Raw genomic sequence first — 9,158 nt, forward strand, 5'->3', positions numbered from 1 at the left:
CTTCCTGGCACAATTGCAATTCACAGCTGGGCTCAAGCAAATGCTGCAGCTCTCCAGCAGCAAAAACATAAGTGTGAATATGAAACCTCAGAAGAGGTCAACAGCTGCAAGTCAACGGCGTCATTTTGTAATAAAAATATTGGTATGCTATCCTGATCACATGCTACACATTAAATACAAAATAAAAATATGACAAAGGCCGTGGTCACCCACAGCTTCCAGCTGTTGGTTCATTATCTCTGGTAAAAATAAATTTTCATTACTACTATATCATAGGCAGGAAAACACAAGTATGATTTTTCAAGATATTATAAATATATTGTGGAGTTTTTTCAATAATTTCAATGTAAACAATTACTTCAAATCATACTGCCAACGAAATTCAGAGAAAGCATTAAGATATCAGGTAATCCTTGTATACAATAACAAAGTCATGTTCAAACTCCCTTCAATTTACCATTTGATACAAACCTCATTACATCATCATGAAAAGCATTAGTATGCTTTGCCCATGAATTCTGCCCTGTGTAAAGTGGGGAAAGGGCACTCTGTGATAAAACAATGTCAGGGGAGGGAGGTGATACAAAGACAAAAGAGAGTCCAGAGTAACGTTGACTAGCCATGACTTCCAAAAGACATGACTTAAATTGTGTTAGCTGTCCTGGAAACTCGCAGGAACTTACCTCCTAATGTAAAAGTCATGCAGGTTGTCCCATTCTTCAGCACAGTGATGCTGCGTACAGCAATGCTCCATTGCAAGATCTCTGCTGTTACATAAATGTCCTTTAATCATAAATTTTCGCCACATGCCACTGCATGAAAAAATCTTGCTCTGGCCAAGGTAAAAAACCCTATTACCTTAAAATAAATAAAAAGCAGCAGTTTCTGTGACAGTCCTGCATTTTGGTAACTATTGCAGTGCAAGACCATGACTTGCTTTTGTGACATACATCGATTACTTGTGCTATTTTGCTCTTAGACCATGGGACTGGATAGCATTCTTATTGAAAATTATTGCAGCTTTTTGACAAAACCAAGGAGGAAGAGAACTGTCATGTTGGTATATACACTGAACTAATTACTAGACATATTCTTCAGCATTATTATCTGTGTTATCTTCTCTGGGGACACCCTCTTCTCACGGGGGAGAAGCTTGCGAGCCCTCATGAGGTTGCAAGCTATGCTGGCAGTGGTTTGTGCCTCCGGTAAGGTCTCCAATGCCAGACAGGACTCAACTGAAGGGTCAGACAAAGTGTGTCCATGGGCAGGATGGGCTCGCTAGCCCCCCAGCAACCATCCTAGAAGAAGGACAACTCTAACTCCAAACCCATGCAGATGGAGCTCGCTTAGACCTGTAAGGCTATCCATCTAAGAGAAGGATACTCTTACCAAACCTACGTCCTGAGGTGCTCGCTGGCAATATCCAACCTCACTAGGCCCTGGCAGATGAACCTTAGGAGTAAGGGGTGGGGCCAGTTCCAATCCCACTGTGCCTCACCTAAAAAATCCATTGCATAGGCTTGGAAGGTACACCCACATTGCAAAGCCCTGTAGCGACAGGTGAGGTTCAAAAGAGCATGTGATAAGGTGCCTGGAAGCTGCAGACCCAACCCTGCATGTAGTCTGTTCAGGATATTGGTCATTCAAGACTAACCCTGGAGATGACAGTTTTGTGAGGCAGCATCCTGAATGATCAAGCAGCCTTTTTCAAGGACAGCACTGCTTGCTAAACACAGAAAGAGGCCTAGAAAAGGTGGCCTAACCAAAGCTCATCTCCACACCTGGTTGGATAATTGCAGACAACTGGCCTCTTCTGATGTGGTCAAACAAAAATAGGAGTACCACAGACATGGTATTTGTTCTCAAACTACTGCAAGAGAAGTGTGGGGAGCAGAACAAAGGACTCTATATAACCTTCATTGACCTCACCAAAGCTTTTGACACTGTGAGCAGAAAAGGCCTGTGGCAGATCTTGGAATGTTTAGGATACCCGCCAAATTTCCTCAAAATGATCATCCTGCTACATGAGGATCAGCATGGACATGTCAGATATAGCAGTGCACTCTTTGAGCCCTTTCCAATAACCAAGGGTGTGAAACAAGGTTGCGTTCTTGGACGATTGCGTCCTTGCGATTCCTCAGACGGTAAGATTGACAAAGAGATAGAGAAGAGGCTAACAAAGGCATACAGAGTCTTCGGAAAACTGCATTAAAGAGTCTGGTCCAATAAACAACTGAAGTATAAAGATCAGTGTCTACAGAGCCATTGTACTGTCTACTCTTTTATATGGGTCTGAATCATGGGTCATCTACCGCCACCACCTGTGACTCCTCAAATGTTTCCATTAGTTATCGCTGCCTCCATACAATCCTAAACTTCCACTGGACTTATTATGTGACTAATGTGTTTGTTCTTGAACACGCAGGGATCTCCAGGATTGAGGCCATGCTGCCGAGAACACAGCTGCGCTGGGCAGGCGTGTCCCCAGGATGAAGGATCACCACCTCACTCATGAAGATTGTGCTCTATGATGTATTTGCCACCAGCTGCTGCGAGAAAGGAGGCCCAAAGAGAAGACACAAGGACTCCCTGAAAAAATACCTCAGCCTTGGCCATTGTTACCACCAACAGTGGTCCACTCTGGCCTCCAATTGGGATTCATGGAGAGACAACATTCATAACGCTGCTGCTTCCTTTGGTAACACACACAGAGTCAGTCTCGAGGAGAAATGACAATGCAGAAAGAATCATTCCTCACCAAAGGAGACATTCCGCTGTGCCTTTTGTGACCGGACCTGTCCATCCCCTATTGGCCTTTTTAGCCACCAGCACGCTTGCAGCATGCATGGGTAGTGCCCTTCCCAAATCTTTGTTCGCAAAGCCTAGCCATGACGATGATGATTATCTGTATTGAGACAGAAAGGACTCAGGAAGAATGACTGCACAGAACTACACTGCTGTCACGTGGAATTTTTATAAATACTTACTTGTATAGCTGTGATGGGTTAAATATTCCCAGATTCCCAAGGTGCTTTACTATATAGATTGGTCTTTAAGCCTGTATATGCTTCCAATAAATATTAATAAATTCACTTTTTTTCATTGGCTTAAGTACAGAGATCAACAGTGCAGTTTATCCAGGGAATTGTAGTGCACAGGTCCTCACACTCGCAAAAGAAAACATAATTAGAATTTGATCTCTTACTAGTCTATTCATTCAGGCATGTTTCTCTCTGAATACTTCTGCAGGGAAGCAGCTGTGAAACTCAACTTTCTTAATTTTTATGTTAGTGAAGTTGCCATTCTGGGACACAGGTGTAGAATCAAGAAACAAACAGTGAGTTGTTTCAGGATGAGAAAGAAGAATAAAAGCAGTCTGATTGAAGGGACTATCAAACAGTATAGAAAAATATTCCTGCAATCACAGTCTAATATCAATAACTTCAATAGTAATACATCATCATCATTATCATGACTAGGGTTCACAAATGAAGATTTCAGAAGGGCTCTACCCATGTGAGTGTGTCCTTTGAGCCTGTGCAGTGGATTTTTTAGGCAAGGCACAGCACGCGTGAAATGGCCCCACCCTTTAACTCCTAAGGTTCATCTGCCACAGCTGAGCGAGCTTGGATGGTGACAGTGAAGTCCTCAGAACTAGTACCTACAATGCCCGGTATTCCCAGGAGGATGCTTGATTCATATAATGACAATCTATGTCCTTTTATAATTTGCCTTCTCTTCCATACACATTTGTTTTCAAAATGTAACCTTTAAGACTTCAATTCCTGGAGTTTAACTAATCTACTTTCTCTACTAAAGCATGAATAATATGCCTAAGTATTGCTAATTCAGCATTGAAAAATAAATTACACTTTAAGCCAAACAATTAACCCACAACTTCAAAATGCTCCTATGTTTCATTGGATGTTGCAAGGAGAAATAATGAGGCTGTCCCCTGTGCTGCCCTCATCTTAAAATCTATGAAAATTTCACAGGATCTAGTAATATTAAATCAAGTTGCTGCTGACTCAAAGCTCCATCCAATAATTCATCATAAAAACACCCTTACTCCAAGTTTTAAAATTATTCCACTGTGGCTGTTTCTTGGAGTGTTTCCATAGAAGATGTACTACATGCTCCTCTTGGTACAATGTGTGCCAAAAGCCATATGTTACAACCTTAGGGAAAGAAACACAATGTGTTCAGAATTTGGTGCTAATCTTACACCTTTATTTCCCTGAAAACTTTTATATTTTCTTTGGTAAAAAGAAGTCCAGTATGGTTCCAACCTCCCCTCTGTAAAGCTATGGATAAAAGAAGCAGTAAGTGGTTAATACAGTTTTCTTGTAACTTACTCCACCCTGTAGTCCCAAATATCACAAAATCTGACCATATTTACTGGAGCATATCATAAAAGTGTAGAAAACAGAACTGAATTTCTAAAAAGCAAAACAATAATAATAGCAAACATACACTCAATTTCAATTTTAGTCTTTCTTGTAAGATGAATAAGAGGGTAACTCTTTTCTTTTTCCTTTGCAATTGAAATGAAATATTTGTGCTCTGTGTTTTCTCTGTAACACATGAAGGTATTGCTGACATTGAAGCAGTGCAGGGAATTAAGACACATCTTCTGGTTTAGGTGTTAATGAGGTCATCAACAACTGTAAAAGAGATGTTCAGTCCAGAACTTTTCTTTTAACTGCAGAATAAGTATTTTGTTATCTTTTCCTTTTTTTTTCCCACCATTCAGGGCGCAGATCATCTTTACCCGAACTTCTGAGATTTTATTAGTGTTTGGTACAGTCTTCATGGTTTTAAAGCACAATGCATCTCCTTTTTATTGATACTGTTGTGCTCTTAGATTAGATTTTTTTCACATATACGCAGGCACTTATAATTAAACTATGAAGAAAATATCAGGTAAACCAAACAGAAAAAAATAAAATAAGGGCCCATATGAGCATATCTAATGTCTTCTACAAGCCAAGTGATATCCACTTCAATGTGCAGTTCATGTTTTGTTTACCTGTCTCTTAATGTTATCAGCAATTATGCTGTCTTATCAGAGAATATTAGGTAACCTTCAACATAGACTGAGCAACTATTGTAATTTTATAGTTTATTTTTAAAAAGGAAAAAAAATCAACCAACATTTAAAAATGGCCTTTGACTGTCCCCCAAATTAATTAATTTTATAATAACTTTCAACAAATTAGCATGTAATACATATTCCTCGTGTTGAAAGATGCTTTAACATTATCATTGGCACTGATATGTCCAAAGCACTATCTTGCCTTTGTGCAGACCTTCTGTATTTAACAAGCTTTGACCTAAAAAACCAAAACCAAAAAAAAAAAAATTCTTAAAACCATTCCTTTTATATTTTTGAAGATTTTAAATCTCCTAATTGCTATAATGATCAACACATCTTCAACTAAAGAATTGCATGTCATGCTACTTTTAATTCTTGTGAGCTATCCTATAGACATCATTAAAAAAGAAAACATAATTATTTTAAATCACCTTTATAAACTTACTCTGATACTTTCCTTAGTGAAGACAAACAGAACTTCATTGATATCTACACTAAAGGAGATCCTGAGTCCATGTGTTAGGCATTTAGAGTCAAGTCCTATGTTCCCATGAACTCACGCAGCAGAAGAGAAATCAGACAGTACATCCATTCTCAGCAACTCAAAATTCAGACCTTATAAACAACGCCCTTAGAATCATTTAGGTTGGAAAAGACCTTTAAGACCATCGAGTCCAACTGTAAACCTAATGTTAGCTCATTAAGGCTCAAAATGCCTATTTAGAAACCAGTCAAGTATTTCTTTGAATCAGAGGCTTTTTATATATTTAAAACAAAATCAGACTACTACCATTACTTCCAAGGCTGGAAGAACAGCTGTGTTATATGGAATTCATTGAAGCATGGCTTGCTTTCAAGTTTAGTAAGAAAAAAACATGTTCCAATTTTTGTAATAAATACATAGAAAAAAGTCTTTATTTTTGAACAATAAAGAGAACTGAAAACTCTTTATAATGAGGATCAGTTTCCTTCAATTCATTGTAAAAGGCCATTTTTGGTCTCAGGATTGGCAGTGTGGTAGGAAAAAATAAAGGGAAAAAGAAAACAATTGTCTCTCTTTGAAAAATAATGAAATTCACTGCAAGAAATAATTCTGACAGGGAGAGTAGAAAATCCCAAACTATGCATTATTCCAGATTTTGACAAGTGAACCTCCTTCTGTTTTCAGTTAGGTTTACATTAGTTGTGTCAAGAATCACTGTTAACACTGGCAGCTTTCTTATTTTGAAATTTCTTTCACTGTTACTGGAAACACTATTTGCACCACACAGGCTAACATAATTATAACAAAAAATAGGGGTGAAAAGAAAAATATTTATGTTGCTGTATGTTAAGAATTGTCTTCGGTTGAGCTGGCAAAATGCCAACTGCCCAACACAGAGTCAGTCTCTTTCCCCCCCCTACACTGAGAAAGGGGAGAAAGGGAAAAACCCCCTCAAACTAGGTTGAAACATAAACTAACTATGTATATTTATACATATAAGAGAAAATTAAAAGCAAACTATAATATAACACACACTTACACAAGTTAGATATAACAACAATTTTTTACCTCCCACCGAAAACATATTCTATCACTCTAGATCCACAAGACCCCAAAAGACACCCAGCAAGAAAGTATTATAACAAAATATTTCTACTTCCCTGAACTCAAACAAAATGCAAGTAGTGGCAGCAGCAGCAGGGCCCAAGACAGCAGCGGAGCAGCAGCATGTCCTGCCTCCACTGCAGACATGATGGCAGCTGAAAAAACTCCTCCTACCTATCTCACGTTTGCATCATCTGGTATGAAATATTTCTTTGGTTGCTTAAGTCAGGTGATACCTGTCTCACCTAATCTATGTAGATTCTCTGAGCCTGCTAATTTGAGGCCTACCTAAAACTACCACAAGAATGAAAGCTGGCAGCACAAACACTGCACTTTGCAAGTCTGTGTATGCATGTATTCAAAGGGGACCACATTTTCCTCTTTAAGGCAAGTTTATAAAGCATTGCACTCACAGCCAAAAAAATTTTTGACCATAATTGAAAAAGGCACAAATAAATAGCTTCTTTAAGTAAAGCCCATCTCATAAACTAAGTTCTTTTAAAACTGTTTAACATCAGACTTGTTCTCTGCTCCCAGAAAATGTTTATTGGATTACAGAAAATAATAAACTTGTGTAAATTAAAATCGTTACCCCCCCCTTCCCCATGTACAAACACAAATACATGCTTGCTTTGCATTTTTGAATATACATTTTGGTAACATTGTTCAGTGAGAACACCCATTATAATATTCACAAAGGAAAACCACTGTTGAAATCATAACTGCTTTTCTACAGGGATTGAAAAGCTAATTGTCTTGGTTTGAGGGGCAAAAACCAAAATGTTTACCCACAAGCGGAGGAGGGGGGTTTCTTCCACAATAATCACACCACTCTTTATCAAATTTAGGAGAAAGGAACTTTAATCAGACAATGGATACAAGAAGGATAACTGTTCTTTACTGATATATATATATATGTAGGTGTAGGTATATGTATATATATGTATAGACCAGAGCAAAACCACTTCCCCAATGCCACAGAAAAAAAAACAAAAAAACAACAACCCCCAAAACAACAACCCCCACACCGGCAAGTTTCCTCCTGGAAAAGAGTTATACTTATGAGCAGTATCAGTGTCACAACCCGGCTGGCTTCAGGTGAGCTCCCAGTCCCTCTCCAGCGAGACAGAGGAGCAATCAGCACTCAGATGAATTCTGTCTCTCCCTCCGTGTCCATTGTCCCAAAGGAAGAAGGAAAATTGGAAGCGACGAACTGCTGCGTGTCCTAGAAAATCAGCTGCAAATTCTCTCTCCTAGGTCGTTGTCCTCGTCAGGGCGGGCAGGCTGTGATGCTGCAAGTAGAGGTGAGACTGGAGCAGAGGCCAGGACCCCAGATGCAGGAACAAGGAGAACAACCGTGGCGAGGAGAAAAGAAGCACCTCAGCAAGAAGCAACAGCAGCAGCCAGCAGCAGGAGCAGGAGCAAAAGCTTCCCTCCTCAGCAACACACACGCACACACACACACACAGGCAATACTAATTTTTTGGGGTTTTTTAATTTAGCAGTATTCTGATATTTGGTATGTCGTCTAATCTCAGGTAAACAATTATGAGGGACTTAAATGTAAATCTATCAGGAGCTGGCTCCTCCAGTCATTTACCACTGTTTTGGTAAGTGGAGTGTCAGGAGTATGAAAGATGTAGGTTAAAGGTTTGTAGTGCTTAACAGTTATCAGCATGCTAGCCTTCAGAAGTCTGAAAAATTGTATTAACATTGTACATCCACAGTCATAATTCCAAAATTTTCAGTCCTAAATTCCAAATTGCATGAGAAGACTTCCCAGGACTTCATGTAATCTCTCAGATCACATGACTCAAAGCAATAACCTTTGAATATTGACTTGGCTGAAAAAAGAAATTTGATGATTAGAAAAATAGACTGGGAGTCCACAGGACTAGGGTTAGCCCCAATTTTCAGCCATGAGAATCTCCCAGGCTTCAAGCTCTCACTAGCACAAGAAATGTGAAATTAAATTCAATAGAAGCAAAAGTAATTCAGTGATTGAGTGAGCAGAAAAAAGATCCCATGTGTTGGCCTCTAAACTACTCTGGTCTGTGACTTTTCCAATAGAGGTTGACTTCCCCTTTTTTTTCTAGCTTTCCTTTTGTCCGTGGGAAAATCACTGATGATCTCACCAACCAAATTTTGAAATTGGGACAACCATCTGCTCCCACAACTCAAATTTGTGCTGCCAAATACACACATTAATGTTTAGGAAGGACTTACAACTCCAGTAAAACAGACCACCAAAGAAATTTCAGCATATATAGTACTTGGACAAAAATTCAAACACAGTAATAAAAGTTCAGCTTCGTAGGATTTTGAAACACCTGAATTGGAAGGAAATTTGCTGGCTCTTGCTAAAGAAGAAAAGCTGTTTTTCTGTATGTACTCCAGAGAAGCATCTTCTTTACAAGTAGTAGAATTCACAACAAGACATAGAAAAAATCTCTGACTAACAGCTTACCAGCTTAG

This window comes from Pithys albifrons, chromosome 4 (genome assembly GCF_047495875.1).
Source record: "Pithys albifrons albifrons isolate INPA30051 chromosome 4, PitAlb_v1, whole genome shotgun sequence".
Classification (NCBI taxonomy): Eukaryota; Metazoa; Chordata; class Aves; order Passeriformes; family Thamnophilidae; genus Pithys; species Pithys albifrons.